The sequence below is a fragment of the Rhinoderma darwinii genome, unplaced genomic scaffold (genome assembly GCF_050947455.1).
Source record: "Rhinoderma darwinii isolate aRhiDar2 unplaced genomic scaffold, aRhiDar2.hap1 Scaffold_704, whole genome shotgun sequence".
Taxonomy (NCBI): Eukaryota; Metazoa; Chordata; class Amphibia; order Anura; family Rhinodermatidae; genus Rhinoderma; species Rhinoderma darwinii.
This window is the reverse complement of record NW_027464265.1, coordinates 55,825-80,278: the sequence shown is the minus strand read 5'-3', so window position 1 is coordinate 80,278 and position 24,454 is coordinate 55,825. Positions and strand designations below refer to the sequence as shown.

Below are 24,454 nucleotides of genomic sequence, written 5' to 3'. Positions count from 1 at the left end.
ACCACTGCCCTAGTGGTGGCGAGCTGGGTCCGCAGGGTCTGGAATAGTTCCAGGCGCTCAGCCTTCATAGGGGGAGCGTACACGTTGATGAGCCTAATCGGCTCTCCCGCCCAGGAACCGTCTACGACCAACAAGCGGCCGCAGACGAGCTCCTGGACAGAGTCAACAGTAAATACGCTTCCCCTAATCAGGATGGCAACCCCTGCAGACTTACAGTCGCCCCCACCAGACCAGTAGGACGGGCCATGGGTCCACTGCCTGGCCAGATGATGGTATGACCTGGAAGAGGGGAGAGTACATTCCTGCAGCATAAATACATCACTCGACTGCTTGGAAAGAAAAGTTAGCACCATCTGACATCTAGTCCTATCTCTAACACTCCTCACATTGAGGCTAAAGATGTTAAGTTTAGCAGCCATGGGGGAGAATAAAGAAGGTTAGTGCAAACGATACACCTTAGTTACCAGTCCGGTCGGGCGGATCCTCCTCTCTGGAGCCTGGCGGGTCCGGAAGATCCAGCAGGCCCTCTGACAAAAATTGTTCCAGGATTGTAGCCACCTGGATGTCTGTTGTGAAGTCGATGACCTCAGGTTCAGACACGAGTTCCTCCACCATCTGCTCCATTTCCTCCTGCTGCGCAAGGGAATCTTCGCAGATTTCCACGACTTGTCTCTTTGAGGACTCAGCAGCTGGGCTGTCCCTCACCTTTCTCTTCCTCTGGATGGCACCTGAGGAGACAAGAGGGGGAAAATCCTCCAGGGAGAGGACTCCAGCAGCTGGAGGGGAAGATGTTAGTGCTGCTGGAGCTGGGGAGAAGGGAGGCTGGGTTGGGAGAGGTGCAGGTGACAGGACCACTGAGATGGGTGGGTAGGAGAAGGTGAGAGCCTCAGTGGGGGTGACAGGGGTTGGGGACGGGGGGGTGGGGAGGGCCGGGCGAGGGAGGGTGGGAAGGGTAGGGCGAGGGAGGGCCGGGAGAGGGGGGGGAGGGACTGTCGTCTTCTTACCATCCTTCTTTTTCCCGGTCTTCTGTGCCGCTGGAGCTCTGGCTGGGGCGGGGTTCCCTCTGGCTGGAGCTTTCGCTGCTACAGTTGCCCAGGATCGATCCCTCTTCGGGCAGTCCTTGTAAGAGTGGGCTGCTTGTCCGCAGAGGTTGCACATTGTCCGTTTCGGGCAGTCTTTGGTCTCGTGTCCTGTTACCCGGCAGTTCTTGCAGGCGTCCTCCTTGCAGTCCTTCACCGAATGACCCTTCTTACTGCATCTCCTGCAGATCTGCGGCATGTCCGGGTAATAGATGAGGCCGTAGGAGTTGCCCAGCGAGAATGACTGGGGCAGGTGCTGGAGGCCGTCTTCCGCGCTCGAATCCTTGTTCAGTCGGACGATTACCGACCACTTGCCAGTCCAGAAGCCGAGTCCGTTCAGGATGTGGGTGGGTTCCCTCACCACTGTGCAGAACCGCTTCAGGAGCGTGGTGATGTCTTTGCCGGGGGTGTGTGGGTTCCGCATTGAGACCGTCACCCGCCTTTCCTCTCTTTGGACAGGGCAGTTGCCCACAAAGCGAGAGAAAGGGGATTCAGGCCTCGCCGCTTTCACCATCTCCCAGTACCTTCTGCAGATGTTGATCGAAGCGAAGGTCACGAAGAACATCCCGGTCATGAAGGCCTGGATACTGATGGTCTCCGGCTTAGCGAAGCCCTGATCCAGGAGCATCTTCTGGCAGAACACTTCTTCCGTCATGTCCGGCACTCTCCCGTCCACCTCCTTGAGCTTCAGGGCCACCGTCTGCTTCATCCAGGGCTCCAGGGTTGGAGCAGCCTGGTTCGGCTTCCTGGTGGCCTGTTGGCTTGAGGAGGCTTCAGGAGGAGATGTCCTGGCCTGGGCCGGCTCACCTGGTCCATCAGCCTTCTCCTTCTGGGTGGCAGGGTTGCTGGTTGAGGCCATGGCTTCTTCCAGCTGTTCCTGTCGCTTGGGGAGGATCTTCGATAGCTCTTTCCCGAAGGGGGCGGAGCTATGCAAATCTTCTCCTTGCTGGCCGAGGTTCTTCCACGAAATTTCTTCCGCAGCGGTTCCTCGTCGAGCTTCTTCTTCTGCGGCCGAGCTTCTTCGAAGATCCCCTTCAGCAGCGGCTCTTCTCCGAAGTTCTCCTTCTTCTTCCCGGCAGCGATCTCCCGGAGCTTCTTCCTCGATGGCGGCTTCTCCCTTCTGGATCGTCGTCTTCGCTGGTTCTTCTCCGCAGTTCGTCGCCGGCTTCGTCTGGAACGCTCTTGGATCGCTAAGCTAGTGTTTATAGCCCCCAGTGGTTCTCCGAGCTATCTATCCTTACAAGGACTGATAAGAACAGATACTACACTTGATCTTAGCCAAAAGGCCGAGAAGCGATAACCCGAATGGGCCGGCCGTTGACCGAGCCTGCCTAATACTGCTGTTCACCCCTTGCAGCGATTGATTCAGCCTACTCCTAGGCAATTCCATGGGGCCCTGCAGGCTCACACACATTTACAGCTACTAAGCGGGAGGGAGGTGAATAAAGGCCGGAGAGGAAGCCAGACAGGATTTGCTTCTTTTGCTTGCACCACAATGCAGTGCTGAAAGAGGAGGAGGAATCTACATAAAAACGCCTTCCTGGCAACGCCCAAATGCCCTCCTGCCATGCAGATAAACACTGGCAGCGGCAGCAAGTGCATGCCCACAGCCACCCCTTGTTCCTTCACACCTTGTATCAGCTTTAATCCAATCCAGTCCGGTGCTGCCTGCTGAGCAGCACTGACCAACACTGCCTGGGCCCAGGCTTTTATCTCTGAGGCAGGCCCCATTATGATGTCAGAAAGCTGGCTCTGGAATCCTGAGGGCTCCACTATGACACGTGCAAAGTTCCGTCTGAACTTTATATAAGACGGTGCGGCTCAGTCAGTCACTCAGTGTTGCCTGAGAGGGCAACACTGCAACAGCCGGCCGCCAGGCTGTCTTTTTTTTGCACAGCTACTTGCCTCCAGGAGGCCACAAGAGGGAGACAAGGGACTGCAAAATGGAAAATAGGCATCCACCAACTTTACAGACAACTTCTCTTTGCTCCTACAACCTCCATCCTTGCACAGTTTGTTATTCTTCCAGGTAACATAGTAACAAATCCAAATTGCTGCTCTCTTTGTAGGCAAGCAAGGGTTTGTTGCAACTGCAATTCTTACTTCTTCTTGAAATGTAGGGACGACAGTACATTCCATCACATCCATCTAGTGTACACAGGTAGGTCCATTGTGGCGGGTAGGCGGCTGGCTGCTTTAATGGCTGTTTGCTGTTCCCCTACTCCACTCCACTCCACTATTTGACTGTGGTGCTGCATCAATCAGTGGCTGGCTCAGGTGCAGCTCTTTAACTTACCTAAAAGGGAGGGCGGAGAGAAGACAAGGAAGGTGAATGAGCTGTTCCAATGTGAAATGCCGGAAACACAGAAACACAGAAGACACACACACACACACACACACACACACACACACACACACACACACACACACACACACACACACACAACAAGAGGTGGCAATGTATTAATTAATTGCATTTAATAAATGAGCTCATTATCACACATGACTGTACAAATGCATTGTCCAACAGGTGTTGAAATAATGGGATTAAAAGGGGAGATCCCATCAGAAAGACAAAAACAATAGCAAACACAAATAGCACTTTTGGAATCTGATTTTAGTCAACACATAAGGGAAGGGTGCACCGGTCCTGGAAATACTGCAATACCAGGTCAATGCGTGGAGTGGACAGAGCAAGCTCTATTTCCATCTCCCTGTTCGAAAAATCCATTTAATATATGGTCCCCAGATAGGGGACGTATCAGATATTAAACTGATAAGAACAGATACTACACTTGATCTTAGCCAAAAGGCCGAGAAGCGATAACCCGAATGGGCCGGCCGTTGACCGAGCCTGCCTAATACTGCTGTTCACCCCTTGCAGCGATTGATTCAGCCTACTCCTAGGCAATTCCATGGGGCCCTGCAGGCTCACACACATTTACAGCTACTAAGCGGGAGGGAGGTGAATAAAGGCCGGAGAGGAAGCCAGACAGGATTTGCTTCTTTTGCTTGCACCACAATGCAGTGCTGAAAGAGGAGGAGGAATCTACATAAAAACGCCTTCCTGGCAACGCCCAAATGCCCTCCTGCCATGCAGATAAACACTGGCAGCGGCAGCAAGTGCATGCCCACAGCCACCCCTTGTTCCTTCACACCTTGTATCAGCTTTAATCCAATCCAGTCCGGTGCTGCCTGCTGAGCAGCACTGACCAACACTGCCTGGGCCCAGGCTTTTATCTCTGAGGCAGGCCCCATTATGATGTCAGAAAGCTGGCTCTGGAATCCTGAGGGCTCCACTATGACACGTGCAAAGTTCCGTCTGAACTTTATATAAGACGGTGCGGCTCAGTCAGTCACTCAGTGTTGCCTGAGAGGGCAACACTGCAACAGCCGGCCGCCAGGCTGTCTTTTTTTTGCACAGCTACTTGCCTCCAGGAGGCCACAAGAGGGAGACAAGGGACTGCAAAATGGAAAATAGGCATCCACCAACTTTACAGACAACTTCTCTTTGCTCCTACAACCTCCATCCTTGCACAGTTTGTTATTCTTCCAGGTAACATAGTAACAAATCCAAATTGCTGCTCTCTTTGTAGGCAAGCAAGGGTTTGTTGCAACTGCAATTCTTACTTCTTCTTGAAATGTAGGGACGACAGTACATTCCATCACATCCATCTAGTGTACACAGGTAGGTCCATTGTGGCGGGTAGGCGGCTGGCTGCTTTAATGGCTGTTTGCTGTTCCCCTACTCCACTCCACTCCACTATTTGACTGTGGTGCTGCATCAATCAGTGGCTGGCTCAGGTGCAGCTCTTTAACTTACCTAAAAGGGAGGGCGGAGAGAAGACAAGGAAGGTGAATGAGCTGTTCCAATGTGAAATGCCGGAAACACAGAAACACAGAAGACACACACACACACACACACACACACACACACACACACACACACACACACACACACACACACAACAAGAGGTGGCAATGTATTAATTAATTGCATTTAATAAATGAGCTCATTATCACACATGACTGTACAAATGCATTGTCCAACAGGTGTTGAAATAATGGGATTAAAAGGGGAGATCCCATCAGAAAGACAAAAACAATAGCAAACACAAATAGCACTTTTGGAATCTGATTTTAGTCAACACATAAGGGAAGGGTGCACCGGTCCTGGAAATACTGCAATACCAGGTCAATGCGTGGAGTGGACAGAGCAAGCTCTATTTCCATCTCCCTGTTCGAAAAATCCATTTAATATATGGTCCCCAGATAGGGGACGTATCAGATATTAAACTGATAAGAACAGATACTACACTTGATCTTAGCCAAAAGGCCGAGAAGCGATAACCCGAATGGGCCGGCCGTTGACCGAGCCTGCCTAATACTGCTGTTCACCCCTTGCAGCGATTGATTCAGCCTACTCCTAGGCAATTCCATGGGGCCCTGCAGGCTCACACACATTTACAGCTACTAAGCGGGAGGGAGGTGAATAAAGGCCGGAGAGGAAGCCAGACAGGATTTGCTTCTTTTGCTTGCACCACAATGCAGTGCTGAAAGAGGAGGAGGAATCTACATAAAAACGCCTTCCTGGCAACGCCCAAATGCCCTCCTGCCATGCAGATAAACACTGGCAGCGGCAGCAAGTGCATGCCCACAGCCACCCCTTGTTCCTTCACACCTTGTATCAGCTTTAATCCAATCCAGTCCGGTGCTGCCTGCTGAGCAGCACTGACCAACACTGCCTGGGCCCAGGCTTTTATCTCTGAGGCAGGCCCCATTATGATGTCAGAAAGCTGGCTCTGGAATCCTGAGGGCTCCACTATGACACGTGCAAAGTTCCGTCTGAACTTTATATAAGACGGTGCGGCTCAGTCAGTCACTCAGTGTTGCCTGAGAGGGCAACACTGCAACAGCCGGCCGCCAGGCTGTCTTTTTTTTGCACAGCTACTTGCCTCCAGGAGGCCACAAGAGGGAGACAAGGGACTGCAAAATGGAAAATAGGCATCCACCAACTTTACAGACAACTTCTCTTTGCTCCTACAACCTCCATCCTTGCACAGTTTGTTATTCTTCCAGGTAACATAGTAACAAATCCAAATTGCTGCTCTCTTTGTAGGCAAGCAAGGGTTTGTTGCAACTGCAATTCTTACTTCTTCTTGAAATGTAGGGACGACAGTACATTCCATCACATCCATCTAGTGTACACAGGTAGGTCCATTGTGGCGGGTAGGCGGCTGGCTGCTTTAATGGCTGTTTGCTGTTCCCCTACTCCACTCCACTCCACTATTTGACTGTGGTGCTGCATCAATCAGTGGCTGGCTCAGGTGCAGCTCTTTAACTTACCTAAAAGGGAGGGCGGAGAGAAGACAAGGAAGGTGAATGAGCTGTTCCAATGTGAAATGCCGGAAACACAGAAACACAGAAGACACACACACACACACACACACACACACACACACACACACACACACACACACACACACACACAAGAGGTGGCAATGTATTAATTAATTGCATTTAATAAATGAGCTCATTATCACACATGACTGTACAAATGCATTGTCCAACAGGTGTTGAAATAATGGGATTAAAAGGGGAGATCCCATCAGAAAGACAAAAACAATAGCAAACACAAATAGCACTTTTGGAATCTGATTTTAGTCAACACATAAGGGAAGGGTGCACCGGTCCTGGAAATACTGCAATACCAGGTCAATGCGTGGAGTGGACAGAGCAAGCTCTATTTCCATCTCCCTGTTCGAAAAATCCATTTAATATATGGTCCCCAGATAGGGGACGTATCAGATATTAAACTGATAAGAACAGATACTACACTTGATCTTAGCCAAAAGGCCGAGAAGCGATAACCCGAATGGGCCGGCCGTTGACCGAGCCTGCCTAATACTGCTGTTCACCCCTTGCAGCGATTGATTCAGCCTACTCCTAGGCAATTCCATGGGGCCCTGCAGGCTCACACACATTTACAGCTACTAAGCGGGAGGGAGGTGAATAAAGGCCGGAGAGGAAGCCAGACAGGATTTGCTTCTTTTGCTTGCACCACAATGCAGTGCTGAAAGAGGAGGAGGAATCTACATAAAAACGCCTTCCTGGCAACGCCCAAATGCCCTCCTGCCATGCAGATAAACACTGGCAGCGGCAGCAAGTGCATGCCCACAGCCACCCCTTGTTCCTTCACACCTTGTATCAGCTTTAATCCAATCCAGTCCGGTGCTGCCTGCTGAGCAGCACTGACCAACACTGCCTGGGCCCAGGCTTTTATCTCTGAGGCAGGCCCCATTATGATGTCAGAAAGCTGGCTCTGGAATCCTGAGGGCTCCACTATGACACGTGCAAAGTTCCGTCTGAACTTTATATAAGACGGTGCGGCTCAGTCAGTCACTCAGTGTTGCCTGAGAGGGCAACACTGCAACAGCCGGCCGCCAGGCTGTCTTTTTTTTGCACAGCTACTTGCCTCCAGGAGGCCACAAGAGGGAGACAAGGGACTGCAAAATGGAAAATAGGCATCCACCAACTTTACAGACAACTTCTCTTTGCTCCTACAACCTCCATCCTTGCACAGTTTGTTATTCTTCCAGGTAACATAGTAACAAATCCAAATTGCTGCTCTCTTTGTAGGCAAGCAAGGGTTTGTTGCAACTGCAATTCTTACTTCTTCTTGAAATGTAGGGACGACAGTACATTCCATCACATCCATCTAGTGTACACAGGTAGGTCCATTGTGGCGGGTAGGCGGCTGGCTGCTTTAATGGCTGTTTGCTGTTCCCCTACTCCACTCCACTCCACTATTTGACTGTGGTGCTGCATCAATCAGTGGCTGGCTCAGGTGCAGCTCTTTAACTTACCTAAAAGGGAGGGCGGAGAGAAGACAAGGAAGGTGAATGAGCTGTTCCAATGTGAAATGCCGGAAACACAGAAACACAGAAGACACACACACACACACACACACACACACACACACACACACACACACACACACAACAAGAGGTGGCAATGTATTAATTAATTGCATTTAATAAATGAGCTCATTATCACACATGACTGTACAAATGCATTGTCCAACAGGTGTTGAAATAATGGGATTAAAAGGGGAGATCCCATCAGAAAGACAAAAACAATAGCAAACACAAATAGCACTTTTGGAATCTGATTTTAGTCAACACATAAGGGAAGGGTGCACCGGTCCTGGAAATACTGCAATACCAGGTCAATGCGTGGAGTGGACAGAGCAAGCTCTATTTCCATCTCCCTGTTCGAAAAATCCATTTAATATATGGTCCCCAGATAGGGGACGTATCAGATATTAAACTGATAAGAACAGATACTACACTTGATCTTAGCCAAAAGGCCGAGAAGCGATAACCCGAATGGGCCGGCCGTTGACCGAGCCTGCCTAATACTGCTGTTCACCCCTTGCAGCGATTGATTCAGCCTACTCCTAGGCAATTCCATGGGGCCCTGCAGGCTCACACACATTTACAGCTACTAAGCGGGAGGGAGGTGAATAAAGGCCGGAGAGGAAGCCAGACAGGATTTGCTTCTTTTGCTTGCACCACAATGCAGTGCTGAAAGAGGAGGAGGAATCTACATAAAAACGCCTTCCTGGCAACGCCCAAATGCCCTCCTGCCATGCAGATAAACACTGGCAGCGGCAGCAAGTGCATGCCCACAGCCACCCCTTGTTCCTTCACACCTTGTATCAGCTTTAATCCAATCCAGTCCGGTGCTGCCTGCTGAGCAGCACTGACCAACACTGCCTGGGCCCAGGCTTTTATCTCTGAGGCAGGCCCCATTATGATGTCAGAAAGCTGGCTCTGGAATCCTGAGGGCTCCACTATGACACGTGCAAAGTTCCGTCTGAACTTTATATAAGACGGTGCGGCTCAGTCAGTCACTCAGTGTTGCCTGAGAGGGCAACACTGCAACAGCCGGCCGCCAGGCTGTCTTTTTTTTGCACAGCTACTTGCCTCCAGGAGGCCACAAGAGGGAGACAAGGGACTGCAAAATGGAAAATAGGCATCCACCAACTTTACAGACAACTTCTCTTTGCTCCTACAACCTCCATCCTTGCACAGTTTGTTATTCTTCCAGGTAACATAGTAACAAATCCAAATTGCTGCTCTCTTTGTAGGCAAGCAAGGGTTTGTTGCAACTGCAATTCTTACTTCTTCTTGAAATGTAGGGACGACAGTACATTCCATCACATCCATCTAGTGTACACAGGTAGGTCCATTGTGGCGGGTAGGCGGCTGGCTGCTTTAATGGCTGTTTGCTGTTCCCCTACTCCACTCCACTCCACTATTTGACTGTGGTGCTGCATCAATCAGTGGCTGGCTCAGGTGCAGCTCTTTAACTTACCTAAAAGGGAGGGCGGAGAGAAGACAAGGAAGGTGAATGAGCTGTTCCAATGTGAAATGCCGGAAACACAGAAACACAGAAGACACACACACACACACACACACACACACACACACACACACACACACACACACACACAACAAGAGGTGGCAATGTATTAATTAATTGCATTTAATAAATGAGCTCATTATCACACATGACTGTACAAATGCATTGTCCAACAGGTGTTGAAATAATGGGATTAAAAGGGGAGATCCCATCAGAAAGACAAAAACAATAGCAAACACAAATAGCACTTTTGGAATCTGATTTTAGTCAACACATAAGGGAAGGGTGCACCGGTCCTGGAAATACTGCAATACCAGGTCAATGCGTGGAGTGGACAGAGCAAGCTCTATTTCCATCTCCCTGTTCGAAAAATCCATTTAATATATGGTCCCCAGATAGGGGACGTATCAGATATTAAACTGATAAGAACAGATACTACACTTGATCTTAGCCAAAAGGCCGAGAAGCGATAACCCGAATGGGCCGGCCGTTGACCGAGCCTGCCTAATACTGCTGTTCACCCCTTGCAGCGATTGATTCAGCCTACTCCTAGGCAATTCCATGGGGCCCTGCAGGCTCACACACATTTACAGCTACTAAGCGGGAGGGAGGTGAATAAAGGCCGGAGAGGAAGCCAGACAGGATTTGCTTCTTTTGCTTGCACCACAATGCAGTGCTGAAAGAGGAGGAGGAATCTACATAAAAACGCCTTCCTGGCAACGCCCAAATGCCCTCCTGCCATGCAGATAAACACTGGCAGCGGCAGCAAGTGCATGCCCACAGCCACCCCTTGTTCCTTCACACCTTGTATCAGCTTTAATCCAATCCAGTCCGGTGCTGCCTGCTGAGCAGCACTGACCAACACTGCCTGGGCCCAGGCTTTTATCTCTGAGGCAGGCCCCATTATGATGTCAGAAAGCTGGCTCTGGAATCCTGAGGGCTCCACTATGACACGTGCAAAGTTCCGTCTGAACTTTATATAAGACGGTGCGGCTCAGTCAGTCACTCAGTGTTGCCTGAGAGGGCAACACTGCAACAGCCGGCCGCCAGGCTGTCTTTTTTTTGCACAGCTACTTGCCTCCAGGAGGCCACAAGAGGGAGACAAGGGACTGCAAAATGGAAAATAGGCATCCACCAACTTTACAGACAACTTCTCTTTGCTCCTACAACCTCCATCCTTGCACAGTTTGTTATTCTTCCAGGTAACATAGTAACAAATCCAAATTGCTGCTCTCTTTGTAGGCAAGCAAGGGTTTGTTGCAACTGCAATTCTTACTTCTTCTTGAAATGTAGGGACGACAGTACATTCCATCACATCCATCTAGTGTACACAGGTAGGTCCATTGTGGCGGGTAGGCGGCTGGCTGCTTTAATGGCTGTTTGCTGTTCCCCTACTCCACTCCACTCCACTATTTGACTGTGGTGCTGCATCAATCAGTGGCTGGCTCAGGTGCAGCTCTTTAACTTACCTAAAAGGGAGGGCGGAGAGAAGACAAGGAAGGTGAATGAGCTGTTCCAATGTGAAATGCCGGAAACACAGAAACACAGAAGACACACACACACACACACACACACACACACACACACACACACACACACACACACACACACACACACACACACACACACACAACAAGAGGTGGCAATGTATTAATTAATTGCATTTAATAAATGAGCTCATTATCACACATGACTGTACAAATGCATTGTCCAACAGGTGTTGAAATAATGGGATTAAAAGGGGAGATCCCATCAGAAAGACAAAAACAATAGCAAACACAAATAGCACTTTTGGAATCTGATTTTAGTCAACACATAAGGGAAGGGTGCACCGGTCCTGGAAATACTGCAATACCAGGTCAATGCGTGGAGTGGACAGAGCAAGCTCTATTTCCATCTCCCTGTTCGAAAAATCCATTTAATATATGGTCCCCAGATAGGGGACGTATCAGATATTAAACTGATAAGAACAGATACTACACTTGATCTTAGCCAAAAGGCCGAGAAGCGATAACCCGAATGGGCCGGCCGTTGACCGAGCCTGCCTAATACTGCTGTTCACCCCTTGCAGCGATTGATTCAGCCTACTCCTAGGCAATTCCATGGGGCCCTGCAGGCTCACACACATTTACAGCTACTAAGCGGGAGGGAGGTGAATAAAGGCCGGAGAGGAAGCCAGACAGGATTTGCTTCTTTTGCTTGCACCACAATGCAGTGCTGAAAGAGGAGGAGGAATCTACATAAAAACGCCTTCCTGGCAACGCCCAAATGCCCTCCTGCCATGCAGATAAACACTGGCAGCGGCAGCAAGTGCATGCCCACAGCCACCCCTTGTTCCTTCACACCTTGTATCAGCTTTAATCCAATCCAGTCCGGTGCTGCCTGCTGAGCAGCACTGACCAACACTGCCTGGGCCCAGGCTTTTATCTCTGAGGCAGGCCCCATTATGATGTCAGAAAGCTGGCTCTGGAATCCTGAGGGCTCCACTATGACACGTGCAAAGTTCCGTCTGAACTTTATATAAGACGGTGCGGCTCAGTCAGTCACTCAGTGTTGCCTGAGAGGGCAACACTGCAACAGCCGGCCGCCAGGCTGTCTTTTTTTTGCACAGCTACTTGCCTCCAGGAGGCCACAAGAGGGAGACAAGGGACTGCAAAATGGAAAATAGGCATCCACCAACTTTACAGACAACTTCTCTTTGCTCCTACAACCTCCATCCTTGCACAGTTTGTTATTCTTCCAGGTAACATAGTAACAAATCCAAATTGCTGCTCTCTTTGTAGGCAAGCAAGGGTTTGTTGCAACTGCAATTCTTACTTCTTCTTGAAATGTAGGGACGACAGTACATTCCATCACATCCATCTAGTGTACACAGGTAGGTCCATTGTGGCGGGTAGGCGGCTGGCTGCTTTAATGGCTGTTTGCTGTTCCCCTACTCCACTCCACTCCACTATTTGACTGTGGTGCTGCATCAATCAGTGGCTGGCTCAGGTGCAGCTCTTTAACTTACCTAAAAGGGAGGGCGGAGAGAAGACAAGGAAGGTGAATGAGCTGTTCCAATGTGAAATGCCGGAAACACAGAAACACAGAAGACACACACACACACACACACACACACACACACACACACACACACACACACACACACACACACACAACAAGAGGTGGCAATGTATTAATTAATTGCATTTAATAAATGAGCTCATTATCACACATGACTGTACAAATGCATTGTCCAACAGGTGTTGAAATAATGGGATTAAAAGGGGAGATCCCATCAGAAAGACAAAAACAATAGCAAACACAAATAGCACTTTTGGAATCTGATTTTAGTCAACACATAAGGGAAGGGTGCACCGGTCCTGGAAATACTGCAATACCAGGTCAATGCGTGGAGTGGACAGAGCAAGCTCTATTTCCATCTCCCTGTTCGAAAAATCCATTTAATATATGGTCCCCAGATAGGGGACGTATCAGATATTAAACTGATAAGAACAGATACTACACTTGATCTTAGCCAAAAGGCCGAGAAGCGATAACCCGAATGGGCCGGCCGTTGACCGAGCCTGCCTAATACTGCTGTTCACCCCTTGCAGCGATTGATTCAGCCTACTCCTAGGCAATTCCATGGGGCCCTGCAGGCTCACACACATTTACAGCTACTAAGCGGGAGGGAGGTGAATAAAGGCCGGAGAGGAAGCCAGACAGGATTTGCTTCTTTTGCTTGCACCACAATGCAGTGCTGAAAGAGGAGGAGGAATCTACATAAAAACGCCTTCCTGGCAACGCCCAAATGCCCTCCTGCCATGCAGATAAACACTGGCAGCGGCAGCAAGTGCATGCCCACAGCCACCCCTTGTTCCTTCACACCTTGTATCAGCTTTAATCCAATCCAGTCCGGTGCTGCCTGCTGAGCAGCACTGACCAACACTGCCTGGGCCCAGGCTTTTATCTCTGAGGCAGGCCCCATTATGATGTCAGAAAGCTGGCTCTGGAATCCTGAGGGCTCCACTATGACACGTGCAAAGTTCCGTCTGAACTTTATATAAGACGGTGCGGCTCAGTCAGTCACTCAGTGTTGCCTGAGAGGGCAACACTGCAACAGCCGGCCGCCAGGCTGTCTTTTTTTTGCACAGCTACTTGCCTCCAGGAGGCCACAAGAGGGAGACAAGGGACTGCAAAATGGAAAATAGGCATCCACCAACTTTACAGACAACTTCTCTTTGCTCCTACAACCTCCATCCTTGCACAGTTTGTTATTCTTCCAGGTAACATAGTAACAAATCCAAATTGCTGCTCTCTTTGTAGGCAAGCAAGGGTTTGTTGCAACTGCAATTCTTACTTCTTCTTGAAATGTAGGGACGACAGTACATTCCATCACATCCATCTAGTGTACACAGGTAGGTCCATTGTGGCGGGTAGGCGGCTGGCTGCTTTAATGGCTGTTTGCTGTTCCCCTACTCCACTCCACTCCACTATTTGACTGTGGTGCTGCATCAATCAGTGGCTGGCTCAGGTGCAGCTCTTTAACTTACCTAAAAGGGAGGGCGGAGAGAAGACAAGGAAGGTGAATGAGCTGTTCCAATGTGAAATGCCGGAAACACAGAAACACAGAAGACACACACACACACACACACACACACACACACACACACACACACACACACACACACACACACACAACAAGAGGTGGCAATGTATTAATTAATTGCATTTAATAAATGAGCTCATTATCACACATGACTGTACAAATGCATTGTCCAACAGGTGTTGAAATAATGGGATTAAAAGGGGAGATCCCATCAGAAAGACAAAAACAATAGCAAACACAAATAGCACTTTTGGAATCTGATTTTAGTCAACACATAAGGGAAGGGTGCACCGGTCCTGGAAATACTGCAATACCAGGTCAATGCGTGGAGTGGACAGAGCAAGCTCTATTTCCATCTCCCTGTTCGAAAAATCCATTTAATATATGGTCCCCAGATAGGGGACGTATCAGATATTAAACTGATAAGAACAGATTTTTTTTTTTAATTTTTATTGAAAATAAAGTCAGATTACATTTCATACATTTGTCATGAAAAGTACAAAAACAAAATATTCAAAGATACATCCATCATTTCAAAAGAGAAATATCCAAAATTACAAACACAAATACATTGTATCCTCCCAAAACAAAACAAAAAAACCCATTCTTATAAGAAAAGAAAAAAACACATTAAATTCAATTAATAAGCCATGACCGCCATTTTTTGTATTTCCAGACTCCTTCGGCATCACTGCCAAGTCTTTTTCGGTCACATAACACATACAGAAATAAACGTCCACGGATCATGCCCAAACACTCATACACTTCAACGTCTTTTTGTTTAAAAACTAAGATATTCCTGACATCCCATAACACTTCTTTTACGCAATTTACAATTAACCACAACAACCTAGCTTTCTCTCTATTCACCCCACACAACCCAAACATCATCATATTAAACGTCAATAATTCAACCCCAGTTATACCTTTGATCAATTTACCCATCCCTTTCCATACATTCTTAGCATACTCACACTCCCACAGTAAATGAACATAATTCTCACACCTACCACATCCTGCCCTGGGGCAGTTCTCACTGTTTACCAACCTTCTTCTCCGTTGAAACTCGCGCGTAGGTAAACACCTATGCACAGTCATCCAAGCAAGATCCTTTTGCCTGTTTACTAACTCTTTACTTTGCACATTCTTCCACACTGCTTTACTCTCATTCTCAGTCAAACCAGCCACACATTCAACCATCTCTCTTGACTCCAAAACTTTCATCACTTTCTTGCTCTCACACCAATCATTCACTGTCACATTCTCTAAGTGGTTCCTCCTAATGCACCTATCAATCCTCATATAAAACCATGGAGTACCAAAACTTGTTGGCTCCCTCAAATCCCTTACCATTAATTTATATCTCAGTAACACCCTTCCAGCCAAATACTTCACCATACAACCATACACACTTTCCTTCTTACTGATCGACATACAAAAACTTACATACTTCACCGCCAGAAAACATTCAATATTCATCAGACCTTTTCCACCATTCACTCTTCTCTTCACCACTTTCTCTCGCTTCAATTTCTCCATCTTTGAGTTCCAAAGGAACAAAAAAATTACTCGGATGATTCTCGCCAGACATCTGTCAGGCGGAGGAAAAACATAATTAATATACAACAGAATTGGAATAATCACAGATTTAATCACCAAAACTCTCCCATCAATCGATAAAGTCCTTAAAGACCAAAAATTTGTTTTATTTTTCACCCGTTCTAAAACTCTCCCCCAACTCTCTTTCCCATACAAATCATTGTCAAAAATCACCCCCAGAACTTCCACCCCACCTTGTCTCACTGGCCATCCACACAAGTCATTTTCCTTCCATTCATCAAAAAACTTACAACCACTTTTATCCACATTCAACTTAAACCCACTCATCATACAAAAACATTCAATCAGCAACTTAGCCCGCTTAACAGCAGCCATACATTTACACACAACCGTGACATCATCCATATAACCAATCACACGCACATCTCTCCCCTTACTGCCAGGGATTTCTACACCCCGCATTACCTTGTCCCGTCTAAACATACCCAACAACGGTTCAATCACACAAACAAATAAAATTGGTGACAATGGACACCCTTGACGAACTCCTGACATAATCCTCACTTTCTCACTCAGAAAACCATTCACCTGGATTCTACTCCCTATATCTCTGTATAAACACTGAATCCATCCAACCATTCTCTCTGGTACACCCATTTTCCTCAAAATCTTGAACATAAAATCATGCACAACTCTATCATACGCCTTCTCAAAATCAACCGTAATCACAGCCACACCTTGTTTCCTATCCTTACAGTCCCACAACACATCTCTCAAACCCAGCAAACATTCAGAAATCCTCCTGTCAGGCACTGCACACATTTGTTCTTCACCAACCATACAGTCAATCACACTTCTCAATCTATTAGCAATAATCTTAGATATAATCTTGTAATCGCAATTTAAGAGCGCTATCGGCCTCCAATTTTTTAAACTCTTTTTCTCCCCCTTCTTAAACAAAAGAACCGTCACACTTTCACTCATACTTTTTGACAACCTACCTCTCTCCAAAACTTCCTTACAAACTTCCCATACATAATCACCAATCATATCCCAAAATACACAATAAAATTCTACAGGCAAACCATCGCTCCCTGCTACTTTCCCCTTCTTCATACCATTCATTGCATCCTCTACTTCACTCTTCCTTATGTCCTCACTCAAAAAACTCCGATCAATCTCATCCAACTGTTTATCCACATACCCCAAACATTCACGCTCTAATGAACAATCACGCTTCTTCTCAGTAAACAAATCCGTATAAAACTTCCATACTTCATCCAGAATCTCATTTTTACCAAACACTTCTACACCATCCTCTCTCAACACACTCACCATTCCACTTTTTTTATTAAAAGCTTTTTTAAAGAAAAACTTTGTGCATTTCTCATCTTTTTCCCTTACTTCCACTCTAGCTTGTGCAATAATTTTCTTACCTTTTTCCTCCAAACATCTTTTAACATAATCACGCGCTTCTTCAATCTCACCTTCAACATTCATACCCACCCGTCTAAGTTCATACAAATACTCCAATCTTTTTTGCCATCTCTCATACTCCTCCATTTCTTTCCTTCCTCTTTCACACCCTTTTTTTACAAAAAACCTTTTTGTTTCCCTTTTAACCCACTCCCACCAGTCAATCACACTAAAAAACTCCCCTTTCTTTGATTGCCACATCCCAAACAATCTCCTATATTGCTCCCGAACACATTCATCCTCCAACAATGTCACATTTAATTTCCATACACCCCTACCAAATTCATACGTACTGTTACTTTTAACCACACATTCGATCCACGCATGATCCGTGAACGGCATCCTCCTCCTTTTAAAGTCCATAACAGTTAATGACCTAGAACAAAAAATAAAATCAATTCGTGACGATATATTTCCAGTATTACTAAAATACGTATAACCAAAAGAACCATCATTTTTTTCACGAAAACAATCCTTAAGTTCAAATAAACTCACAATTTCATTTAATTGTTTCCCAGTACTATCCACCCCACTATCACCTCCCCCTCCAACATTACTCCTATCCCCTGCATTCACTGTACAATTAAAGTCTCCCAGAAGGAAACAATTTTCCCTCCCCCCCAAGAAAAAATATAATTTCTCAAACATCTCTGCTCTTTCTCTCCGTCCAGTCGGAGCATAGACATTAATAACTTTACAAGAGGCACCTCTATACTCAAAATTAACTAATAAAACCCTCCCCTGAACTATGTGAATTACCTTCTTCACAACAAAATCATTACTTTTAAATAATATTCCCACCCCCCCGTTTCTTTCCTGGGATCCTGACCAAATTGCAGGACCCAAGGCCCAGGTAGCATTTATAGGTTCCTCCAGCAAACAACACTCCTGCAAACATAAAACATCAAAATGATAATTCGACAGAAAATCAAAAGTTGCAGCTCTTCTTGTTGCAGTCCTGATACTCCGGACATTTAAGGAACCTATAACAAAATGCATTATTTATAAATGAAAGTCAAAACAATTCAAACACAGGGCCTCACGACTTCTTTAAAGCACCCCTTCCTCTATGTTTCGTCGGAGTCCCATCCGCAGCAGTACGAGCCACATTCTCCTTCTTATTCCCCACTACACCTCTTGTGAAGTGAATGGTTTTCGCCAACTTGGTAACAGTACCGCTCTCAAGGTAGCCAGCCCCAAAAGAAGAGGTAGAAGAGTCAGAGTCCACCGCAGCCGATGAATCTCCCCCTCCCCCACCCGGACTGGAAAATTCCTCAATGCGCTCACTCAATGGCGTTGAAACTACGCTCTCTGGTTCCTTGCGCTTCAGAGAGGATTTATCAACCTGCATCTCCCCCGGATCTCCAGAGGACTCAGATGGAGCTTGAGCCTCCTCCCCTTCAGCAACCAACAGGTCCGGAACTGCAACAGCTTCCGTCATCACCGCAACAGGAACATCCTCCACAACAGCCGCCTCATGAACCTCCGGCTCCACCACAGGTGGCGCTGTTGGACCGGAGGCAGCAATCTCACCTCTCACGACCCCGGCATAGGACCTCTGTACCTCTCCATACACCTTAGGGCACCGCCTGGCCAGGTGTTCCACAGATCCGCAGAAGTGACACTTACGTGCCTCCTCGCAATTGGCAGTCTCATGTCCAGGCTTGTAACAGTTTCTGCATACCTGTCCAGTGGTACAATTCTCCCGGGTGTGGCCAAAGGCGTAGCACACCCTACAAAAATCCGGCTGGCCAGGGTAGTGAAGGAAACCTCTGTTGTTCCCAATAGCAAAGTTCTGGGGAGGGTGGCACAGACCATCATGCCCATTCGGGTCTGGACGCAGCTCCACCCAAACCCTCCTCATACCATTAAAAGTCCCAAGAATGTTCTTCCTTTTCTCCACACCAGAGACATAGGCACAATAACGACCCAAAAATGCCTGGATCTCCTCATCCTCAACAAAAGGATTGTACATGTGGATTACCACCGGGATCCTCTTTTTCTTGGTCTCACAAGGGACAAAATCAATTCCCTGCAGCTCTGGATGGGAAAGGTTCTCCTGACTCCGGAGGTAGCAGGTCCTCATTTCACTCACGGTGGAAAAACTTGCATCAAAGAATCCTTGCTGGGGAAAGGACTGAAGACAGAAGATCGATTCGTGTGCCATTCCCAGAATTCCTTCCAACACCTTCTGTTGCACATGCAAAATTCCATACGACGTCCTCTTCTCCTCTGCGATAAACAGCCGAACTGTATTGGGTGCATTAGGCGGTCCAGCCATAATCCTCCTTGTCCTCGTCCTCCGATCGCCTTCCCTGTCTCCTGGATCACCCCCTAAAGCAGCAGGTGGCTTAAGCTGGCGGACCAGCGATGCCACAAGGCCAAGGGCGAACACTCAGACGGACCTCCCAGCTAAACCACTTGAGCTTAGCCAAAAGGCCGAGAAGCGATAACCCGAATGGGCCGGCCGTTGACCGAGCCTGCCTAATACTGCTGTTCACCCCTTGCAGCGATTGATTCAGCCTACTCCTAGGCAATTCCATGGGGCCCTGCAGGCTCACACACATTTACAGCTACTAAGCGGGAGGGAGGTGAATAAAGGCCGGAGAGGAAGCCAGACAGGATTTGCTTCTTTTGCTTGCACCACAATGCAGTGCTGAAAGAGGAGGAGGAATCTACATAAAAACGCCTTCCTGGCAACGCCCAAATGCCCTCCTGCCATGCAGATAAACACTGGCAGCGGCAGCAAGTGCATGCCCACAGCCACCCCTTGTTCCTTCACACCTTGTATCAGCTTTAATCCAATCCAGTCCGGTGCTGCCTGCTGAGCAGCACTGACCAACACTGCCTGGGCCCAGGCTTTTATCTCTGAGGCAGGCCCCATTATGATGTCAGAAAGCTGGCTCTGGAATCCTGAGGGCTCCACTATGACACGTGCAAAGTTCCGTCTGAACTTTATATAAGACGGTGCGGCTCAGTCAGTCACTCAGTGTTGCCTGAGAGGGCAACACTGCAACAGCCGGCCGCCAGGCTGTCTTTTTTTTGCACAGCTACTTGCCTCCAGGAGGCCACAAGAGGGAGACAAGGGACTGCAAAATGGAAAATAGGCATCCACCAACTTTACAGACAACTTCTCTTTGCTCCTACAACCTCCATCCTTGCACAGTTTGTTATTCTTCCAGGTAACATAGTAACAAATCCAAATTGCTGCTCTCTTTGTAGGCAAGCAAGGGTTTGTTGCAACTGCAATTCTTACTTCTTCTTGAAATGTAGGGACGACAGTACATTCCATCACATCCATCTAGTGTACACAGGTAGGTCCATTGTGGCGGGTAGGCGGCTGGCTGCTTTAATGGCTGTTTGCTGTTCCCCTACTCCACTCCACTCCACTATTTGACTGTGGTGCTGCATCAATCAGTGGCTGGCTCAGGTGCAGCTCTTTAACTTACCTAAAAGGGAGGGCGGAGAGAAGACAAGGAAGGTGAATGAGCTGTTCCAATGTGAAATGCCGGAAACACAGAAACACAGAAGACACACACACACACACACACACACACACACACACACACACACACACACACACACACACACACAACAAGAGGTGGCAATGTATTAATTAATTGCATTTAATAAATGAGCTCATTATCACACATGACTGTACAAATGCATTGTCCAACAGGTGTTGAAATAATGGGATTAAAAGGGGAGATCCCATCAGAAAGACAAAAACAATAGCAAACACAAATAGCACTTTTGGAATCTGATTTTAGTCAACACATAAGGGAAGGGTGCACCGGTCCTGGAAATACTGCAATACCAGGTCAATGCGTGGAGTGGACAGAGCAAGCTCTATTTCCATCTCCCTGTTCGAAAAATCCATTTAATATATGGTCCCCAGATAGGGGACGTATCAGATATTAAACTGATAAGAACAGATACTACACTTGATCTTAGCCAAAAGGCCGAGAAGCGATAACCCGAATGGGCCGGCCGTTGACCGAGCCTGCCTAATACTGCTGTTCACCCCTTGCAGCGATTGATTCAGCCTACTCCTAGGCAATTCCATGGGGCCCTGCAGGCTCACACACATTTACAGCTACTAAGCGGGAGGGAGGTGAATAAAGGCCGGAGAGGAAGCCAGACAGGATTTGCTTCTTTTGCTTGCACCACAATGCAGTGCTGAAAGAGGAGGAGGAATCTACATAAAAACGCCTTCCTGGCAACGCCCAAATGCCCTCCTGCCATGCAGATAAACACTGGCAGCGGCAGCAAGTGCATGCCCACAGCCACCCCTTGTTCCTTCACACCTTGTATCAGCTTTAATCCAATCCAGTCCGGTGCTGCCTGCTGAGCAGCACTGACCAACACTGCCTGGGCCCAGGCTTTTATCTCTGAGGCAGGCCCCATTATGATGTCAGAAAGCTGGCTCTGGAATCCTGAGGGCTCCACTATGACACGTGCAAAGTTCCGTCTGAACTTTATATAAGACGGTGCGGCTCAGTCAGTCACTCAGTGTTGCCTGAGAGGGCAACACTGCAACAGCCGGCCGCCAGGCTGTCTTTTTTTTGCACAGCTACTTGCCTCCAGGAGGCCACAAGAGGGAGACAAGGGACTGCAAAATGGAAAATAGGCATCCACCAACTTTACAGACAACTTCTCTTTGCTCCTACAACCTCCATCCTTGCACAGTTTGTTATTCTTCCAGGTAACATAGTAACAAATCCAAATTGCTGCTCTCTTTGTAGGCAAGCAAGGGTTTGTTGCAACTGCAATTCTTACTTCTTCTTGAAATGTAGGGACGACAGTACATTCCATCACATCCATCTAGTGTACACAGGTAGGTCCATTGTGGCGGGTAGGCGGCTGGCTGCTTTAATGGCTGTTTGCTGTTCCCCTACTCCACTCCACTCCACTATTTGACTGTGGTGCTGCATCAATCAGTGGCTGGCTCAGGTGCAGCTCTTTAACTTACCTAAAAGGGAGGGCGGAGAGAAGACAAGGAAGGTGAATGAGCTGTTCCAATGTGAAATGCCGGAAACACAGAAACACAGAAGACACACACACACACACACACACACACACACACACACACACACACACACACACACACACACAACAAGAGGTGGCAATGTATTAATTAATTGCATTTAATAAATGAGCTCATTATCACACATGACTGTACAAATGCATTGTCCAACAGGTGTTGAAATAATGGGATTAAAAGGGGAGATCCCATCAGAAAGACAAAAACAATAGCAAACACAAATAGCACTTTTGGAATCTGATTTTAGTCAACACATAAGGGAAGGGTGCACCGGTCCTGGAAATACTGCAATACCAGGTCAATGCGTGGAGTGGACAGAGCAAGCTCTATTTCCATCTCCCTGTTCGAAAAATCCATTTAATATATGGTCCCCAGATAGGGGACGTATCAGATATTAAACTGATAAGAACAGATACTACACTTGATCTTAGCCAAAAGGCCGAGAAGCGATAACCCGAATGGGCCGGCCGTTGACCGAGCCTGCCTAATACTGCTGTTCACCCCTTGCAGCGATTGATTCAGCCTACTCCTAGGCAATTCCATGGGGCCCTGCAGGCTCACACACATTTACAGCTACTAAGCGGGAGGGAGGTGAATAAAGGCCGGAGAGGAAGCCAGACAGGATTTGCTTCTTTTGCTTGCACCACAATGCAGTGCTGAAAGAGGAGGAGGAATCTACATAAAAACGCCTTCCTGGCAACGCCCAAATGCCCTCCTGCCATGCAGATAAACACTGGCAGCGGCAGCAAGTGCATGCCCACAGCCACCCCTTGTTCCTTCACACCTTGTATCAGCTTTAATCCAATCCAGTCCGGTGCTGCCTGCTGAGCAGCACTGACCAACACTGCCTGGGCCCAGGCTTTTATCTCTGAGGCAGGCCCCATTATGATGTCAGAAAGCTGGCTCTGGAATCCTGAGGGCTCCACTATGACACGTGCAAAGTTCCGTCTGAACTTTATATAAGACGGTGCGGCTCAGTCAGTCACTCAGTGTTGCCTGAGAGGGCAACACTGCAACAGCCGGCCGCCAGGCTGTCTTTTTTTTGCACAGCTACTTGCCTCCAGGAGGCCACAAGAGGGAGACAAGGGACTGCAAAATGGAAAATAGGCATCCACCAACTTTACAGACAACTTCTCTTTGCTCCTACAACCTCCATCCTTGCACAGTTTGTTATTCTTCCAGGTAACATAGTAACAAATCCAAATTGCTGCTCTCTTTGTAGGCAAGCAAGGGTTTGTTGCAACTGCAATTCTTACTTCTTCTTGAAATGTAGGGACGACAGTACATTCCATCACATCCATCTAGTGTACACAGGTAGGTCCATTGTGGCGGGTAGGCGGCTGGCTGCTTTAATGGCTGTTTGCTGTTCCCCTACTCCACTCCACTCCACTATTTGACTGTGGTGCTGCATCAATCAGTGGCTGGCTCAGGTGCAGCTCTTTAACTTACCTAAAAGGGAGGGCGGAGAGAAGACAAGGAAGGTGAATGAGCTGTTCCAATGTGAAATGCCGGAAACACAGAAACACAGAAGACACACACACACACACACACACACACACACACACACACACACACACACACACACACACACAACAAGAGGTGGCAATGTATTAATTAATTGCATTTAATAAATGAGCTCATTATCACACATGACTGTACAAATGCATTGTCCAACAGGTGTTGAAATAATGGGATTAAAAGGGGAGATCCCATCAGAAAGACAAAAACAATAGCAAACACAAATAGCACTTTTGGAATCTGATTTTAGTCAACACATAAGGGAAGGGTGCACCGGTCCTGGAAATACTGCAATACCAGGTCAATGCGTGGAGTGGACAGAGCAAGCTCTATTTCCATCTCCCTGTTCGAAAAATCCATTTAATATATGGTCCCCAGATAGGGGACGTATCAGATATTAAACTGATAAGAACAGATAAGGTTTCAACAAAATTTTATTGGCACATATATATATACAGAGAATACATTTTCATAGAATAAAATTCAGTAATAAAATGCTTGTTGTACATTTCATAAAATAATTTTTGGTGTAATACAATTCTGTAATAAATTATTTGTTTGTACATTTTTCTTTAATAAAATTCAGTAACAAAAAGTTTTTATAATTCATTTCATTAAAACCTTTTTGTAAAATTAAATTCAGTAATAAAATGTTTATTTTCATACATTTCATTAAAATGATAAAAGCAATACATTTTTAACGAGAAGAAGGTTTCTTTAAAAATATGACAATGGCAGGATAAAACAAGCAGTAAAATC

General features: G+C 47.3%; 10 non-coding genes and 2 pseudogenes across 10 annotated transcripts; all 12 read right to left on the bottom strand.

The window, feature by feature from the left end:
• Positions 1-2,275: 2,275 nt before the first annotated feature.
• On the bottom strand, positions 2,276-2,377 carry LOC142728985 (U2 spliceosomal RNA; annotated as a pseudogene).
• A 1,336-nt stretch (positions 2,378-3,713) lies between these two features.
• On the bottom strand, positions 3,714-3,904 carry LOC142729021 (U2 spliceosomal RNA). The gene has a single exon (XR_012877930.1). It is a non-coding gene; the product is annotated as a U2 spliceosomal RNA (small nuclear RNA).
• Positions 3,905-5,236: 1,332 nt separating this feature from the next.
• Positions 5,237-5,427, bottom strand: LOC142729019 (U2 spliceosomal RNA). Its single transcript, XR_012877929.1, has one exon. It is a non-coding gene; the product is annotated as a U2 spliceosomal RNA (small nuclear RNA).
• Positions 5,428-6,756: 1,329 nt separating this feature from the next.
• Positions 6,757-6,947, bottom strand: LOC142729018 (U2 spliceosomal RNA). Its single transcript, XR_012877928.1, has one exon. It is a non-coding gene; the product is annotated as a U2 spliceosomal RNA (small nuclear RNA).
• Positions 6,948-8,269: 1,322 nt separating this feature from the next.
• LOC142729017 (U2 spliceosomal RNA) lies at positions 8,270-8,460 on the bottom strand. The gene has a single exon (XR_012877927.1). It is a non-coding gene; the product is annotated as a U2 spliceosomal RNA (small nuclear RNA).
• A 1,326-nt stretch (positions 8,461-9,786) lies between these two features.
• Positions 9,787-9,977, bottom strand: LOC142729016 (U2 spliceosomal RNA). The gene has a single exon (XR_012877926.1). It is a non-coding gene; the product is annotated as a U2 spliceosomal RNA (small nuclear RNA).
• A 1,350-nt stretch (positions 9,978-11,327) lies between these two features.
• On the bottom strand, positions 11,328-11,518 carry LOC142729015 (U2 spliceosomal RNA). The gene has a single exon (XR_012877925.1). It is a non-coding gene; the product is annotated as a U2 spliceosomal RNA (small nuclear RNA).
• Positions 11,519-12,852: 1,334 nt separating this feature from the next.
• On the bottom strand, positions 12,853-13,043 carry LOC142729013 (U2 spliceosomal RNA). Its single transcript, XR_012877923.1, has one exon. It is a non-coding gene; the product is annotated as a U2 spliceosomal RNA (small nuclear RNA).
• A 1,334-nt stretch (positions 13,044-14,377) lies between these two features.
• LOC142729044 (U2 spliceosomal RNA) lies at positions 14,378-14,567 on the bottom strand. Its single transcript, XR_012877948.1, has one exon. It is a non-coding gene; the product is annotated as a U2 spliceosomal RNA (small nuclear RNA).
• Positions 14,568-20,916: 6,349 nt separating this feature from the next.
• LOC142729012 (U2 spliceosomal RNA) lies at positions 20,917-21,107 on the bottom strand. The gene has a single exon (XR_012877922.1). It is a non-coding gene; the product is annotated as a U2 spliceosomal RNA (small nuclear RNA).
• Positions 21,108-22,437: 1,330 nt separating this feature from the next.
• On the bottom strand, positions 22,438-22,628 carry LOC142729011 (U2 spliceosomal RNA). Its single transcript, XR_012877921.1, has one exon. It is a non-coding gene; the product is annotated as a U2 spliceosomal RNA (small nuclear RNA).
• A 1,330-nt stretch (positions 22,629-23,958) lies between these two features.
• LOC142728973 (U2 spliceosomal RNA) lies at positions 23,959-24,133 on the bottom strand (annotated as a pseudogene).
• Positions 24,134-24,454: the final 321 nt, after the last annotated feature.